Genomic DNA, 18,265 nt, shown 5'->3' with positions numbered 1-18,265 from the left:
GACTTAGAACATTATGATAACGGAGTAATACAATTTGATTTTTATGAGTTAAGGATGATGGTATAATAAGAGCTTCAGTTCTATGAAGCCTGGAGCTGCAGTGTGTAGAGTTGTGTCTGGTAGGGAAAAGCCATGAGAATGTGTTGTTTTCATTCTTGTATGCCTATGTTCACAGAATCAACTATTTCACTCAGACCTGGGAAACAAAGCCGCTTATTAGCCTCTTTGTTCGAGTCATTCTGACTCGTCACCCACACCGTTTATATTTATGTTCATGCATATTTCATTATTCTTTTGCCATGCTGGTGCCACAAAGAGAAATATTTGTGCTTTGAAAAGGTACCCAGAATCCCCCAATTTCTCATCAGAAAAAATTAAAACCACTTACCTCACATAAACTCACTTCAGAAAATGTGAATGCAACACTGTTGCCCAAACCACTTTCTCCTTTGAATGCCAGCTGTCCACACCGCAACTCTACTGACCTTCTACTTCCAGCGCCTGAGACATATACCACCTCCCAGGCGGCTGGGGCTGGTGTGGGTGTTCATCTGGCCGAACAGAACAGGCTCGTGTTCTCACTCTGCTATCTGGGACCTGGATTCTCCATCTACCACTCAGCAGCTCTGTGAATGCTGGAGAGATGTTTCATTTCTCTAAGATCCTAATTTTCTCATCAGTAAGAGAGGAACGGTTATGGGGCACCTGGGTGGCTCAGTCGGTTAAGCGACCAACTCTTGGTTTCGGCTCAGGTCACGATCTCACAGTTTGTGAGTTCAAGCCCTGCATCAGGCTCCACAGCTGGCAGTGCGGAGCCTGCTTGAGATTCTCTCTCTGCCTCTGCCCCACTTGGCGCTATCTCTGTCTCTCTCAAAATAAATAAATAAACTTAAAAAATGGGAAAGAATAGTTATATTTATGTTATGACATGGCTAGACTTATGAGAGAGAATGCATAGATGGCATTCAACCCCGGGACTGGCCCTTACTAGGTATGGGTTTACTTCCTTTCTTGTGGATAGCTGGGGGTCTCTTTCTTTACCTGATTTTTCTCTGTGCTATGCCAGCCCCAGAGGGTCTCCCACTGCATTGTTAAGGAGAGGAAAACGGCCTGCAGTCATCTTTCCAGATCCTTTCCAGTTCAGTGATGCCTCAAATCACTACCAGCAATCTCTGCTGCACTCTGATGTCCATTTCCTTGTGTGTTTCTTAGACTTTCATAATCTCCTATGAATGGAGCGTGGGATCTGGAGGACCTGGCTTCCAGGCCTGACTCTCAGAATATCCTACTAGTTGACCCATGCCAAATGATTTCCTTCTACTTATGTATGTTTGTATGTATGTATGTATGTTAAGTTTATTTATTTATTTTGAGAGATAGAGAATGAACAAGCAGAGGAGGGGCAGAGAGAGAGGGAGAGGGGAAAATCCCAAGCAGGCTCCATGCTGTCAGCACAGAGCCCGATGTAGGGCTTGAACCCATGAACCATGAGATCATAACCTGAGCCGAAACCAAGAGTCAGGCCCTTAAAGGACTGAGCCACCCAGGCCCCCCAAAACCTTCCTCTATATTTAAATGATAGTCCTAACCCTTAAGTCTCTCCAGAATTGCATCGATTGATGTCATTGATTTCTGCCTCGGTTTATTGGATACTCAGTATCGAGGACATCCATTTCTGTTTTCTTCCTTTTATGTGATTCAATGTTTGTACATTCCCATTGTTACTCCTGAAGTAGTAACCAGCTAACATTTCTGAGCCTGGCTGATCTAGAGGCCCTTCAAGGGCTGAGCTTCCTTCTTGATAATGGCAATTCAGTACTTTCACTTAATATCTTAACATTTGCAAAGTTCCTTCATTTATTCATTAGCATTGAACTCTCACAAAAGCTCCTGGAGATGGGGATTCTTAGGTACATTTTAGAGATGAGGAAACAGGCTGAGAGATGAAATGATTTGCTCCAGAGTCCTATAGCAGGTGCAGCATACCCTAGATTTCAAACAGCATCCTTCTTCTGGTCTAACGCCCTGGCCTTTCTTCTGAATGTAAATGGGACTCCCAGCCTGAGTTAGAAAGTCTGTGTGCTCATTAGTACCTAAGCGAATCTGTCTTTCCATGCAGAAGAATGAGATGAGACTTGGGAGCATTTTCTTCAGCCTACAAGATCTGCATTTGTGTCCCTTTCTAATATATTCCTAACCTTAAATTCCTTCTTAAGCTCCAAGAACATTTTACTCAGTGTAGAAATTCACTGTTGCCATTGGCTTCTTCAGAGCTTAGCCGTGCACGTTTCTTCATTGTGATTGGCAGGAGAGGTCCACTCAGTCCCTGAATGTACATTTTCTTGGACATGGTCTCAGGAATCAATCGCTATAAAAGAAAGTGCACTTGTTGTAAAAAGCACCCGTGATTTTTTTTCCCTTCCTTTGAATGCAATGCCACCTACCTTTACTAATCCACTGAGCTTCTCCGTACATGTCCCCGTCACTCAAAAATGTAAGAGAACAGCATGGTGTAGATAGAGCGCTGGGCAAATTAGAAGAGCAGATTCCAAAGCCACCTCTTCCACTAGTTAAATATTTCACTTTGGAATATCACTTCACTTCTCTGAACATCTAGTTCATCTCTTGTTTTTTATTTTTATTTTTTTAATGTGTATTTATTTTTGAGAGAGAGGGAGAGATAGAGCGTGAGCAGGGGAGGGGCAGAGAGAGAGGGAGACACAGAATCCAAAGCAGGCTCCAGGCTCTGAGCTGTCATCACAGAGCCCGACGCGGGGCTCAAACTCACAAACCGCGAGATCATGACCTGAGCCGAAGTCGGACGCTTAACCGACTAAGCCCCCCAGGCGCCCCTAGTTCATCTCTTATGAAGGACCAAACTAGATCATTTCTAAGGTTCTTTTCAACTCCAGTGGTTGGTAAATTCTCCAGCATATTGGTCTCCTTCCTAGTTTATTGGAATACTATCGTTTATTCTTTTCATTTCGCAGGGAAATGCTTATTGCACGTAAAGTTAGGAGGCTTTACTTATTCCACACCTATTTATGGAGTACCGACTATGCGCAATATAATGGAAGTGTAAGAGAAGTTTGGAGGAGGGAGACATCCAGAAGAGGAAACTGTGTATGAGTAATGATATGGCAGTTCGAAAGTACAAGTTTTGATGAGAATGAGGCATGGCTGAGAATTTATAAGGCATGGAGGTGAGCAGGTGGATATGAGGCTGTGTAGAAGAGCGGATCGGCCTGAGTTTGGAGGGTCTCCACAATGTGTATTGCACACGCATGCACATACATATATCCGTGCCCCTTTTCAGGGTGTCCTGACTCATGCTCTTTTTACTTTAGCAAGCAGCTAACCCTGCTAAGATTACGTAGATTTATACATTTGAGGAGGAATCCCTTAAAAAAGATGGGGAACATCAGGTGTACCAGAACCTTTGCTCCCATTAAGGGTATCATTTTGGGTTGTAAGAGTTAATCTCCCCTACTGGCTGTGACTTGCTGCAACACAAGGATTTTCATATATTCTTTCTTGAATTTCTAACACAGAGCTCATTTCCACCATGGTTGATGCGCAGGAGTAAATGCTTGTTGCATTGAATTGCTGCCTAAATTCCTAGGAAGGAAGATGGTAGTTTTTCTCATACAGAATAACTAGGAGATTTTTTTTTTTTTAATGAGCTACCAAAATAAAAAAAAAAAACGCAATGGAAAAATTGACAGCCTGGATCTGTAATCTAAGTGACCTGACAATTAAAAGAACTTATTACCGTGTTAGCCTGCCAGATGGATCTCCTTGAAATGCAGCGTGCGGTGCTTCTGAACACAATTCAAGTGCAGTCTTCCTTTTCTACCCGCTCCATGTTTGTTGCGTTTGGGAAAGAAGCAGTTTTATTTGAACTAAACCCACTCATCTCAAGTGTGTTTAATGACAGCAGGATGTGACAGATAAAATAAAATCCTACAGCCTCATTTGATGTTTGTTTTAATTCCAGACCTTAGCGAAAGGAGACAGGATGAAACAACATGGTTCAAATGGAGGAGTTTAAAATAAATTATCTATTGTCACAAACTTATCTATTTCTCTCCAAGGAAATTTAAGAGGGCAGATAATGTGAACAATAATGGTAGTTGTAGTTGAGATTTATAGAGTGCTTCCCACCTTATAGAGTGGATTTATGTCCATCTTATTCTACCCTCCCGGCAAGTCTGTGAGTTTGCATGGCCAGGAACTATTGTCTCAGCATTACACACAATGTTGAGTGAGTTGCCCCAAATTGTACTTCTAAAGTGGCAGAAAGGGGTCTCATTCTTGGTCCTATTGATTTTGAACCCAGTGATCCCTCCACTGATCAGTGCTGGCCCACCACTCCCACACGTGTGCAGTACGGTGGAGGCATCCTGCTCCTTAACTTTACCGAAACACATACATGTATGGAGTATGTGAATAAATACTCATCACAACATATTCCACCAATCAGGAGTATGTAGACTAGAACTTAAAGTGTTCTCTCAGTACGCACTCTTGTTTATTTCTGCTGCACACCCTTCACAGACTCCGTACTTTTTTCGTAATCAGTGTTTCAGTTTGTTATGCATCTTTCCAGTCTTTTAACAAGTACGTAAATACACACAGCTATGGGTATGACTATATAGGTCACATTTATTTTAAACATAAGTGTTATGATATTAGCTTCAATTTACTTTTGATTCTAGATCTTTTCATGCCAGTAAATGGGGATTGCACATACTGTTTTTAACACCTAGCCCGTACTCCATAGTATGGGCGTACCATCATGTGCTTCTTCTACTGAAGGGCATTGAGGGTAGGCATCCCTTTATTGTAAATATTACGGTGGGTTTCCTCGCATGTGTATCTTTGCGTTTGTGGGAAGCTAGAATTAGGCATCCAAAACTGGAACTGCTTGGTTTTTTTTTTTGAGGTTTATCAAAAGTAAGTCTCAGCTCCCCCTGCCATGTTTTAGAATCCTCATATTAGCTCCTGTTAGCAACCTGTCCTTCCACTTAGTTGCTCGGGGATGTGTTGTTCAGACCAATGCAGACACTTCTTTCAACAGATACTTGTGGCCAGGAGAGTAAATGTTGGGAAGGTTATTTTCCATGGCTCTGTGGTTTGGATACAGGCCCTACCATGGAGGAAGAATAAGGTATTCTTGTGACAGTTTTATTTACTTAAAACAGCCACACACTTCACTCAGCTAGAATAAGGTATTTAATACAGTAATAAAAAAAATCTACTGTAATTAAAAATGCGAATAGTGTAATGCACTAAAAAATACCTTTAGCTTATTCTTTGTTCAGAAACAAGGGTTTTGCATAATCAGGCTTGAAAGATATATGATTAAACCTTCTGTACTGACTATATGATCTCAAGGTCCAGAGAGTTAATTCTACCTCCCAAGCCTCCTGCCTCTTACAACCTTTCCTTGCTGTTTTGTACGGGAGGTAATCAAAAGGGGCTAAAATTTGAAAATGTGGCATGGAAGAGACGAGAACTAATCTGAATGGTTCACGTGGTTTTTACAAGATTGAAAGCAGACATGAAAAATAAACTGTCACTCCCTTTATTCCATTTTCCTTTTCATTGTGTTAAAAGACCTTATTATTTTTTTCTTTTTGTTTCTTTTTATTTTTAATATTTTTTTAAGTTTATTTATTTTTGAGAAAGAAAGCATGTAAAAGCTGATGGGGGCAGGGGCAGGGAGAGAGAGAAAGAGAGTGAGACAGAGATGGAATCCCAAACAGCCTCCACACTCTCAGCATGGAGCCCACCGTGGGACTCAAACTCATGAACTTGGTAAGAGCATGACCTGAGCTGAAACTAAGAGATGCTCAACCAACTGAGCCACCCAGGCACCCCAGGCTTGGTTATGTTTTTTAAACCATGATATTCCAGTATGGTTAGAATCATGTTTGTCTAAGTTCTTTTAAAATAAAGAAATAGCTCCTCGGGTCTGTTGTAGTGAGGTTCTTTCAGGTTGCAGGAAGCCAAGAAGTGCTCAGAGTTAGTTACCTCAGTTGACTTTAGATTATGAAAATTTATGGTAAGGATACAAAGAGAAGGAAGGAAGTCCAACCACCCTGTCCACACCCAGACAACCCAGCCACATGGAAAGTGAGAATATCGCTGAGGACATAACAATAGCTGATTTTGTCATCCCCTCAAAAGTAAGCCCCCCGTGTTTCCTTATCCACTGGGTCTCCATTCCTAGGGCTTAGATTCTCTCAGGTTTTCTTTCTCTTTCCAGTTGCTGCTCCTGGGTAGCGTCCTTCTGGACAGGACACTGTGATTTTCGCTCCCTGACGTCCTCTCCTTCCTCGGAGCTTCTTCATGCTACTCTGTGTATCTCTGGTTTCCCGTCCATTCCTCTTCTCTACCAGCCTGCTGCACCTTGCCTTCAGATGTTCCAAACAATAAGGCCCCTTAATTGTAGCTGGTTCTTCTCCAATAAAAACTGGGAAGGAGTTCTTCCTCCAGCACATCTCCTGTTGCTGGTTTTGGTTCAGTCTCTCATCCAATTAATTGTGGCCAGAATTCAGAATTACCTGTTACAGAGCTGTGGGAAATGTATTTCTTTTAAACAGACAGACGCCCTTTTGAAGCTGTTACCTCAAACAGAGCTATGGACGTGGTAGAGACACAACCTTTTATGTACCTTTTATGTAAGAGTGTGTACCAACCCAGAGCTACCAAAAAGAGACAAACAAAAACCATTGCCACTGACTGCAAGATAAAGGTCAGCAGAAAGGCTGGGTGAGCATTCATTGTTGTGACTTCAAGGGACACAGCAAACAGTCCCCCTCCTCTCGACCCATGTTCAAGAAGCCATTGACAAACAGCCGAGTCAGGCGGATGGAGACCAAACTGTCAGTCCGGGGGCTGATAAAAGTGCCTTGGGTGACTGTGTAGGTTTTAGGTCAAGAGAAATTACTACATAGGTTTGCCCTCCTGACAGTGGTCAGCATTGGCCACCTGCAAGCCTCTCCGGAGGTGGGACTGCCCTAGCCACAAACAATTTGGAGTCTGGAAAAGCAGAGAAAAGCATGCTCTTGTGTAGGCAACGATTCTGAATGGATGTTGGAAAGGAGCTGAACCATACGTGCCCTATTTCTGTCCTCAAAGTCGGCAATCAGTTAAGTCACTGGGCTGACTCCTCAGTAAGCTTCTCATCAGGAGAGGAATGTGTGAGGGACGAACAGCTTTATGAATATTTCTCCATGGAAGATCCCTCCCCATGGAAAACTTTAGAGCAGGGGAAGAACATCTCCCTTGCATTTAATGATAGTAGTATTCAAGGTGTTGATATGTGGGCCTAGCCTCCAGCCTGTTATAACCAAATAGGCTTCAGGGACTAGATAAAGGACTAGGTAAAGGTGATGTTTTGTAAAGGCGAAGAGACTCCAGATGGCCAAAAGCAAATGACTAAAAGGAGGACACATTCTGTGCAAATGCAAGTGAGGCGACATGTGCAGGTGAGGTCTGGGATGCAGCTGTCTGGGGGAATCTTAGAGTAGACATGAACGGTCAGTGGGATTGCAAGGGAGGAGTGATCATGAAGTCAGGGTCAACTGAATATGGGAGATAGGATTTCTCCCCCAAGGTTTCCAAGTTCACAAATTCTTTAAGGTAGGGCTGTGTTCTTCTCCTTTTTCTAGTGCCTCATCCTTGGCTCTAGATCCATGTTCCGCTGGTACTTAGTTTCCACTATACTTTCAAAAGAATAACAATTCTATACCACTGTTGGGTAGCACCCTCGCCAGGCTTATGTTCACTGAAAGACAGTGTGGGCCACGTGATTACTCCTAGTGTTCACATATAAACAAAAGCTCGTGTGGGCTTGCCTCCAATGTTGGTATCACAGCACAACCTTGTTCCTTTATCTCCAATAAGATGCGCCTACTTTGACAGATTTTCAGGTGATTTTGTAAAATCATTTTGGCCAATCCAGGCGTTAGGAGGAATGCTTTCTGATGTGCAGTCTTTGTGAAATTTAGTTGGCGTCTAACATGGAAAATTTCCCATAAGATCACGATGAATAAAGGAAATCACCATCATCAGTAAAGATTTATATTTCAAGTAATGTTCACACCGTAATGACTCTTTAAGGTATATAAGGACACTTTTTTTGTACTTGCCTTTTTTACAGGTTATAAAGCTAACAGCCAAAGAGGTTTGGTTAAAATTCATAAAGTAAAATCCTCGCAGGAGAAACTGGCTTCCTGGACACTTCTACATTGCTTGTACCATAACATCAAATGTCAGGTTCCTCACAGGTGGCCCTCCGTACACAAACGAACCTATGCGTATAGGGCAAGTAAGCTCCTGCCCAAGTAAACATTCCTTCAAAACACCAACATCCCATAGGATGAAATAGCAATACGCAGAAATGCATCATACTGTACAAATATCTGATAAACAGAATTAATACAGCAATGTGCCCATTAGAAAGCAATTATGGGATATTATTAGAGCTTTGATAACTTTTAAAAGGTTTTATTCTATTTCTGTTCATTCAAAGCTAGTATTTCTAATAGCTCTCTTAAAATCCTGAATAGTATTTTTATTTGTTCATAAATATGTTGTCAAGCGTATATTGTGTCTTAAGGGTTGGGGAGAAAGAATTCGAGGAATCAAATAGAAATAAAAATGTATTGCTGGAAAACATATGGAAGTTCCTTTACTCACAAACTTCCAAACTTTTGCAGATATGGACAAAGCTGTTGGCCAGAGTATGCAAGTCATTTCTACCTGCTACTAAAAGGTGGTGTGGGCGGGAGATTATATACTGAGGCCCAGGGTTTAGAGACAAAGCAATTATGGAGTAGTTCTTAAGCTGTATGTGAGAATGGGAGCTTTTGTAATGTAGTTAATAGAACTTTCCATATGATGCAAAAGGATTAATAAGATTTAACTTTATATTCTTGGTGGCTTCTCCACTAGCCAAGATCTCTGATGAAGAACAATTAGAAAATTATAGAATTGTGTTTCTTTTCACTCTTCCCTTACATGATTATAAGGGGCTTATGTCTTGATTGCTTCTGCTAATAATAAGTATGTTAGAATCTCATGGGAGTTTTGGAATATCACATATCTTGATTTTCACATGGAGGAGCAGGACACACAAACAACTTTTCTGTGCTTTGAGTCGTTTTATATGTAAAAGAATATTGTTTTGAAAATGAGCCTTGATGGTGATGGTGCCTTTTGAATCTGGGTCATATTTCATATGTTAGCTTTAATAGCTATTCAGTGATCAGATTTTGGTGATATCACAGTCACATCTCTGAAAGTATTGTCTGTGTTTTGGCTTCCTTCCTATTGCCATACATACCACATTCCTGGGTTTTTCTGCTTGGCTCAAAAAGTCATGCTCTCTCTTTATGTAAATTACACCAAGATTGCCACTAATCATATTCGGGAAGCTAACGATAATACATGCTTGAGTTATGGAGTTTTTTTAATATCATGCCGTGAGATACGATGCCAAATCAGGTCTCTTTTTGCTTTTAATTAGTCAGCAACATTTATTTAATGCCTACTAAGCTCCGAGCAAGGAGAGTGGGGAGTGCAGAAGGGCAGAAAGTAGATCTAAACACAAATAGACTATCATCTCCAGAATAGCTTTCAGTGTCTTTATGAATACAGAAAACAGATAAACGAAAGGATTAAGAAAACTTAAAAGCAAAATCTAAATGAGTGCAAATTAGTCGGGTAAAAACTGAGTTATATAAATGCAAAGAGGATGCAAATTAGGGAAACTGGAAGTTCAGTGTCTAAAACTGCTCTCTTTCTACTTTTATTTTCATAATACTTCGCCATGAGAATTGTTAGAAGTCACAGCACCATCCACTTCAGGGAGGAGAATTTCCTGGTTCAGTTGTACCGTTTAGAGAAGTGAACCCAATGCTTGGTACTTTCTGGAGAGTTGAAGCTGCAGTTTTCTGAGTCCCTGTTCATCTTTCCTCGTTATCATTAAAACTCCTGTAACCTTGCATATGTCGCTTCACCTCTCTGTGCCTCAGTTTCCACATCTGTAACACAAAGATGGTAATAGGGCCTATCTCATAGGTTGGTTAGAGGAGTATTAAATGTGTACAACTGTATTCTAGTCTTTGAAGCACCTTTGCCCCCCATTAATTTCTTTGAGATTGATTAACTGGCACCAACTATTTCTGTCTTGGTGGTAAAAACATAATAGTGAATCTTATGGACAAAGGCATCATACTGCGTGTGTAAAGTGCTTATTAGAACAGAGCCTGGCATACAATAGGTCTTGTAGAGTGATACTTTTATCATTGTCTGAATACCATATTTGTGGCTTATAGTGGCCCCTAATCTTAGAGATGTGTGCAGTATGAGACAGATATACTTAGAATTACTGGTCTTTGGTCAGGTAAATAGGGCCTGGAAGAGTTACCGGTGACTTCACAACTGGTAAACAACAGATCTAGGTTATAAACTCAGGCTGTTTTATGTATTCTTCATCCATCACATCCGAGTCTTACTATGTTGTGTGAACTTTGAGTACTAGGGTTGAGGGATAACCAAGGCCGGGGAGCTTCTTTCTCTGGCTGAACTGAAATGCCCGAAGAGAAGCTAGGGGAATGTAAGACATAAAGAGTAAGTCAGTAAGCAAAGTCAGGGAGTGAAATAGAATAAAAGGGGCAGATGCGGGGTATATGGAATAATGTTTGCTGGGAGGATCAGGTAATGCTTCTCAGAGGAGCTGACTTCTGAAATGACACCTCAGCATGAAACTGAGACCTCTCTCCTGCAGAACAATGAAGAAGCAGGAAGGAGCTTGAATCTTTAAAGAACTAGAGTGAGCCAAGGTGGGCCATGGGAATAGATGCCTTCAGTCCTATGACAGGAGATAGATACTTGTGATTTTAGGCTTCAGATTGCCTATGCTGAGTTTTGTCTCTGAGGAGCAAAGAATCCGGGTGTTCTTTACCATACCTTTATAAGCTTGTGCTTTGGGGGTACTTTAGGGACGTTCTTGCATTCTGAAGAGAGAGAAGTGAGCACACGGCATGTTTTCTTTTCTACATGAGTATGCTGAAGAACGGAGATATGAAATGATTTTTCCTAGTAAGTTTTCCAATTATCCTACAGTTCTACTGATAGCTAGTTGAGTCACATACTTACTCCTAGGTGTCAATTTTGGAGGGTTTTTAAAGGCTTAAAATCTTCCAAGTGGAAATTTCCAATACTATGAATCCTTAAGTTGTAACTCTTCATAGTCTATGGATTTGTTCCATAAAAGAAATCATTAGTGATTATTTTTCTACTTCTGTGGTTCTTTAGTATTGCCTCTCGTGGTATCAGCCACTTAGAAATATCAATTCTCTCTTGAAATAGCCCATCAAATGATGACTCATGTCAAGCCAAGAGTTTATTTATGCCTCTTTTCATGATTAGCAACACCTGTTTAATCTAATCACACACATATATATGTATACACACACACACACACACACACACACACACACACTGGTAATCTATTTATGTCCAAATTTATTTCCAACTTTTATTTCCAGTATTTGGTGCCTGCATAGTTCATACTCATAACTCTAAATCTGGCTTCAGCTATGACATAAATCTTTCTAAGTCAGACACCTTTAATGACATTAATTTAGGTGGAGGTAGTCTTTGGGGATCCTATCTGCATAATCATGTATAATTTACTTTTTTACTGAACCCAACTTTTTTTATTTATAAAATGTGGAAGTTGAAATAAATGAATTTTCCAGCTCTGTGATTTATAATGTCACTATCAATTTATCTACTGAGGAGCGTCATCAAAATTGGTCATTGGTAGAAAGTGTTCAGTGGCTCAGTATCTGGCAAAACATTTCACTTTTATGAAATTTCAGCAGATATAATTGAGCATCTTGTGTGTACCAGGCTCCATAATAAGAATGCAAGCATGTAAGACCTTTTTCCAGCAACCGGGAGGTGAACTTGGTAACTCAGAATTTTCTTATAACAGTTTTTTTTTTTTTTTAGATAGAGTTCACTTACCATATAATTCACAGACTGAAATTATTTCTGAAGGAGATAATCAGTACATTCACTCAACAAATATGTATTGAGTATCTGCCATACACCAAAGACTCTCTAGGTGCTGGAGTTAGGGACTAACAACAGTTATATAAAACCTAGCCTCTCACAGAATGTCCCTAAATAGACAATTGTCCATATGATGTTAGAGACTGATATCCAGGATCAGCAAAGGGTACTCTGGAAGCACATGGGGCAGATAATGAAAACCTGGTCTTGGTGGACCTTGGGAGGTTTCTGAGAGGTGGTCATCTCCAAACAGAGGTCTGAGAAACCTGTGGGAGTTTGCTAGGTTGATGGCACAGGGAAAGCAAATGCAGGGGGCTTCTGGAAGAGGAAAGAGAGAGAGGTAAAACCTAGGTAAACCACAAGAGCTTGGTAAGGTTACAGCATGGGGGGAAGTGTGGGAAGGACAGTTTCTGCTGGCCCTGAAGGGGAGAGAGAGTGTTGATGTGTGCTTACATGGAGCTGTGTATGTCTTACTATGAGGTCACAGAGAAGGGTGAGGCCAGGAAGAGGATGTGACGTTTGAGTTAGGTCACAAAGGCTTTCTAGGAGTTTTTGAAACAGACTACAGGTAGTCCAGACAAAAGGAGCTATAATTGCAACAATAAATGTGTGTAAAAGAATGGTGTTTGCAGCTTGGTAAGGAACTGGATGTACTTGGAGAATGAAGTATGTGGAACAGAGAAAGAATATAGTACAAAGAATACATTGGTGAGGATCGGCAGGACAGCTTGGATTCTGTGCAATGCCATGAATTTGTACATTGGGCTCTTTATTGTGCTGGCAGCTGGGGCTGTTAGGGGTAGCAGTTTGGGAGAAGACTGGAGCACTGAAGGTTTCGGAGAAGAAATTAGAAGTGTGCTCTAGAAAGAGAATTCTGGATATCCTTCTATTGGAGGAGCCCTGGTTTGTGAATGAAACTCAGAGGTAAGTCACAGGATTATTTAGGATAGTGCTTAACTAGCTAGTATTTTATAGGAGTTCTACCTGTCAATTACCCCTTGTACCAGAGAAGGATCATTTTCAATATTAAGAAATTAAAATTAAGTAAAACACATGGGATGATAACCAGTAGACATTGAAAACTTACTATGTTACTATTTGATTCTCCTCACCACTCAGTGAGGTGACCTATTATTTCTCTCCATTTTACAGATGAGATTGTGTCCCAGAGAGATATAACTTGCTAAACTAGCAAGGTGCAGAGATGGCATTTTAGCCAATATGGTCTAGCTCCCAATCTGAACATTTGAATTGATGACCTAATAACCAATCAAAAATACCAATAGTAGTTGCGTTTGTGAAATTTGGGCAGAGGGTTTTGTTTTGTTTTGTTGCAACTCAATGATTCCTTGATTTTGTGACCATTACCCAATCTAATTTTAGGAAGTTTCTTTCACTCCAAAGAGAAATTGCGTACCTATTTGTAGTCAATCTCTGTGCTTACTTCCAACCCTATGGTAACCCCAAATGGACTTTGGTGGTAATGTCTTTAAATGACTAGGACTTCAGTTTAGTGATGGTTTGTTTTGAATAATAGCACTATGATAGTCTGATTCACTAATCTAGGTGTGTAAAAGTTTGAACTTCTAGTTTTGAATAACTGCATGCAATTAGTGTAATCTAGTCATAATTTGGGGCAGAGAAGGGTACAATTGCCAGTTCCTGTGTCAGTCACTGGTCATGCGCACAGAAGTAAGACACCCACAGACCATACCCTTGAATTCTGTGTCTTTCAGGGAGATAGACATATGGTCAGATTCTTGAATGACAGTGAAAAATGGAATTCTTCTAGAAATCCTGGTGCATTTATTGAAAGACGTGTGTTAAACTTCTTTCTGCTGGAAGCCATTGGATTGTTTGTAAAAATCTAGTATGTATGAAGCATTTGGAATGCTTAGCATTTTGAGAATAAAATCCACATCAATTTAAAATATAATAAAACTCCCCACCCAGAATAGAGTAGTAATTGCCAGGCATAGAAGAGCCCAGCTGTGGAGTGACTTAGAGGATAGTTGGTCTCAGGCAGAGATTACCAGATAGGACACTGGTACACAAGTAATGGTAATTCCCGAATTACTGTACCTATTTGGTAGCACATGCATCTAAACTGGCTTAAAATAAAAATTGCAAATGCACCAGATTTGATCAATCTTAGTATTTCTTTCTCTTATTCTCCCAGTCCCAAGTTAAAAATAAAACCCGCCTGCCTCATTTTCCTGTGTGTTCGTTAGTAGGATTAACTAGAGTTCTCAACAGGAAAGCAATCGATGTAGTAGACGACATTGTATAGTGGGTGAGAGCCCGGTAGAGATAATTATACAGTCACTCCCACTATATTACCCTTCAAAGAAACTGAGCCTAATATTCTCCTAAGCAATTTAACCAACTTCTAAAAAAAAATGTATAAGATATTATTTAGAGAACGAAATAGCTACTGTATATAATCAGGAGGGAGAATTATAGCAAATTATAATACTCATTTGATAAGTGTATAAAGAGCTACGCTCAAAGCTCTGCATTGTACCTCCTAAGTAATTGTTCAGTTGTGCTAACTGTCCTTAAAATAGGAGAAGAGATAAAGAACTGTTAAAAAAAAAAAGCAACTGTTATAGTTGTTCAGTAAGGTTTTCCCCTCTGGCCATAGATTGAGTCTAATTCCATGCTCCATGAGAATCAAGCATACATTTGGTCTTCATATTTAATAGTGATGATATCTTTGCGTTTCCAAAGATAATGTCCATGCAGAAACATAGACACCAGTAAAACTATATGTGTTGAAAATGTGTTTGAAGAGCTTATCCCATGTAGGTTTGTGTGCATATGGATGTTGTATGTCTGAGTTCACTGCACATATATGCCAGTATTTTCAAAAGATAGGCCTGTCTGCAGATCCTACCAATAATTATTTCAAGATAACTTAAAGGAGGCCCAGACATCTGCTAAGTTGTCTATTTATATCGAAAGGAGTTGGCAGCAATACAAGGGTCAATTTCCCTTTGGTTTGCTTTAAACAAAATAAGAAGCCCAATATGTAAACTTTAAGAGACTTAAATCTTTGAACACTTTCCTTTGAGTTTGTAATTCTTGTGCCCCCACTTTCATCAAACAAAAAAAAAACTAATCTAATTGCTGTTATGAGAAGCCTGACCCCATATTTGCTGAAAGCAGTTGTTTTAAAGGTGTCAGCTACCTTCGATGGAAAACCTTAGATCCTCCTCTCACTACCTATGTGTCCTTCAGCAAGCAGCGATCTCCAGAAGGACCTCAGTTTCTGATGTCAAAATGGTTATAATCATACAGAGCCTACCTCATGCTGTTGTTACGAAGTATAACTACACTACGTGTGGGTAGTAAAGCACTGTGCCTCTAACATGCTTATCGCTCATCAACTTAAGTCCCATATTCATGCACATCTTGAACATTTCTAACAAAGTGCTGTTACTGAGATAGCAATTATGGCATCATTGACATTGTCACACATGCACATGGGCACTTACTTGGAAGAAAATCCTGGAGACCAGTGTCTTTGGTCATTGTTCTTGTTGGCTGAGAGATGACGGCATTATGGAAACAAACAAACAGACAGACATGGAACTCCCATTGTCTTCAGTTGAAAAGTGATTGAAACAGTTAAACTGAATAGGAAGAAGCTTTAGGAATGCTTCCAATTTGTTTCACTTATATTTTTCATTGTGTATAAGTGGTGGATGACACAGAATAAAAGACGTAGTATGTATAAATAATTTTAAGACATTTCTTTAAGCATACGATAAAAATTCTAAGTAATAATAAAACACTGTGTCATCATTTCTGTAGTAGTGGGTTGTTTGTTGGTTGGTTTCAGCTGCTGCAGTAACTGATGGTACATTTTATGACCAGTGGCATCTTTTTTGATGGCATATCATAGTAAGTACTCGGTAAATGTTAGTAGTTCTAATTAGTGTTTGGGTTAAGGTTAATGTGGTAGGTACATTGTTGACGTTAAAAGCCCTAAAGTCTTTGAATTGGAGGAGTGTGTGTGTAAGGAACACCTTGACCAGAAGTCTCAAGCCCCTGACTTGTAGCTATATCAGCATGACTGCCTCAGTCCGTTTGGTGAGGATTGCACTGGTTGGGCTGAAATTCACGTCTGCCCGATGCATCCATGCTGCACTCTTCTTTTGATTACGAGAGTTAAATGTGAATAATAGAAGTCAAAGTGTTTTGCAAACCAAAGTAAGAGGTATCAGGTAAGGTAGTCCAAGCCGTGGCGGCAAATACTCCGAAATCCCAATGCTTAAAACAAAGGTTCGTTTCTTGTGCTACTTGTTCATAGTGGGTCAGAAGGGCTTCCTTGCAGGATGAAGGAATGGGCACCATGGGCTAGGAATGCGCTAGCATTGCTGGCCCCCACCCCAGAGTAAAAGAGCTCTGAGGATCTTGACCTGGCAAATGCATGCCCTGGCCTGTAAGTCACACAAGTGGACTTCCATTCACAGCTCATTAGCCGCAATGATTCATATGGTTCCACTTAGCTATAAGGGTGCCAGGCAGCAGAGAGCAGGACCAATTCAGAGAGCAGCATTGATGTCTATCGCATCAGGAATAAGAATAATGGTTAACAGTCAATGATTGTGTCCTATATACCAGGCGCTGTTGTAAGTACTTGACATATGTAGAGTCCTTTAGCCCCTCATGAAGGTAGGCAAGCTCGTGATCTCCATGGTACAGGTGAGAAACCCAGGCACAAAGAGGTAGACTACTAACCCATGGAGAAGAGGCAGAACAGGGATTCTGCATCTATCGCATTGATATGTGTATCAAACTATAATGGACTTGAATGTGTTTTTTTAACTGGGAAGTTTAAAAGGAAGATACAAATACAGTTGAAAATTTTTCTGCTCTAAAAAACACAGGCGTCGACTAGGTGATCTCTAAGACTCCCTAAAATTTCACCTGGATCAGCCTAACATGACCCGTCACACAAGTGACTTCTATGTTTCATTTACAGCCTCATCTTCAGAAGCCAGAGGCCCTAACCTGGACAGCACACTTTCCTAGTAGCTCAAGACAGGAGCATTGTCTCCATCGATGGGCTGCCTGGGTTTCTGGGAACGCACCCCCCTTTGACTTCTTCGAACTTTCTATTTGGGGAATTCAAACATATGTAAACGTCAAAGATTATAGTGAACCCAATATCCCAAAGTATTAGGTGATTTAGCTTCATAAGTTAATCTGGCCTCCTATCCAGCAGACCTCTGAGCGCAGACTGGGTTCTGTGGGTTTGTGGAACGAAGAATGGGGTTCAAGAAACAGAAAGCCAGTGACCAGCTACCAGCAGCTGGGTGCTGGGAGGCTCTGACAGGACATGTGGAGGACAGGGTTGAAGAGATCAACGTAAGAGAGGACATCACTAATCAATACTTTAGACAAGTTTTCAAGCAGAGGATAAATGATGTGACAGTATTTAATCATCCCTGGGACACTCTTGCAAGGTAAGGGTGGGGGGGGGGAGGAGAGATTTGTTGTTAATGCATTATTGTAAAATGATTGCCTTTCTCCCTTGCTAAAACTATAATCTTGCCTGCCACTCGGGTGGTTGATAGAGAAGGCTGGACATCCGAGGTCTGTCAGGAGACAGGATAGCTCTGCGCTCTGGGCCCTTCCATCAGGCCGAGAAACCACTAAACTGGAAAGCCTGCTGCCTTCTGGACCCTGGACCTTCCACGTCAGCAACATCCGGAAGGGCCCCAGGTCATTGAACCTCCCTGTCTTCTTTTGGAAAGACGTGGATATGAACCGTCTGAGTGCCTCGCAAACCTAGTATAGCATTTAATTAACAAATGTTCCTCAAATGCTTTGAGCTCCCCGTTCAGATACATGTGACTGAAATGTAAAGTACCTTTCACTGCCTTATTTATTGCTCCGGCGAACACGCTATATGTTGGCACCGTTTATCTTCATTTTAATTTTATCTCCAACAAATATAGGCATTAATTTAAATCACATACAGAACATAACAGTTTTTATAGAGGCAAACTTATTCCAGGGTGCTGCATTTTAATATCGCGCTTTGCCATCTTTTCTCACTTGATTCAAGAATAGTATCTCTTCCTGCCTCAGCATTTAATCTTAGGACAACAGAAACTTTTGTGTGTGTGTGTGCGCGCATGTTCTTGCTCTCAAACTT

The 18,265-nt window shown here is 40.8% G+C and overlaps 1 protein-coding gene across 10 annotated transcripts in view; it reads left to right on the top strand.

Moving 5' to 3' along the window:
- The window catches only part of LOC102953305 (LIM domain containing preferred translocation partner in lipoma), a 673,846-nt gene that overhangs the window by 366,861 nt on the left and 288,720 nt on the right, over positions 1-18,265 (top strand). Inside the window, exon 1 of one of the 10 annotated variants that reach the window (XM_042998794.1) lies at positions 12,622-13,020. The exons of the other annotated variants lie outside the window; for them this stretch is intronic. The gene's annotated coding sequence lies outside the window, so the exon portion shown is untranslated. Of the gene's footprint in view, positions 1-12,621; positions 13,021-18,265 lie in introns of those variants that run through there. 10 annotated transcript variants of the gene reach the window in all.

This window comes from Panthera tigris, chromosome C2 (genome assembly GCF_018350195.1).
Source record: "Panthera tigris isolate Pti1 chromosome C2, P.tigris_Pti1_mat1.1, whole genome shotgun sequence".
Taxonomy (NCBI): domain Eukaryota; kingdom Metazoa; phylum Chordata; class Mammalia; order Carnivora; family Felidae; genus Panthera; species Panthera tigris.
The sequence above is the reverse complement of the archived record's forward strand: the minus strand, read 5'-3'. Positions and strand labels throughout refer to the sequence as shown.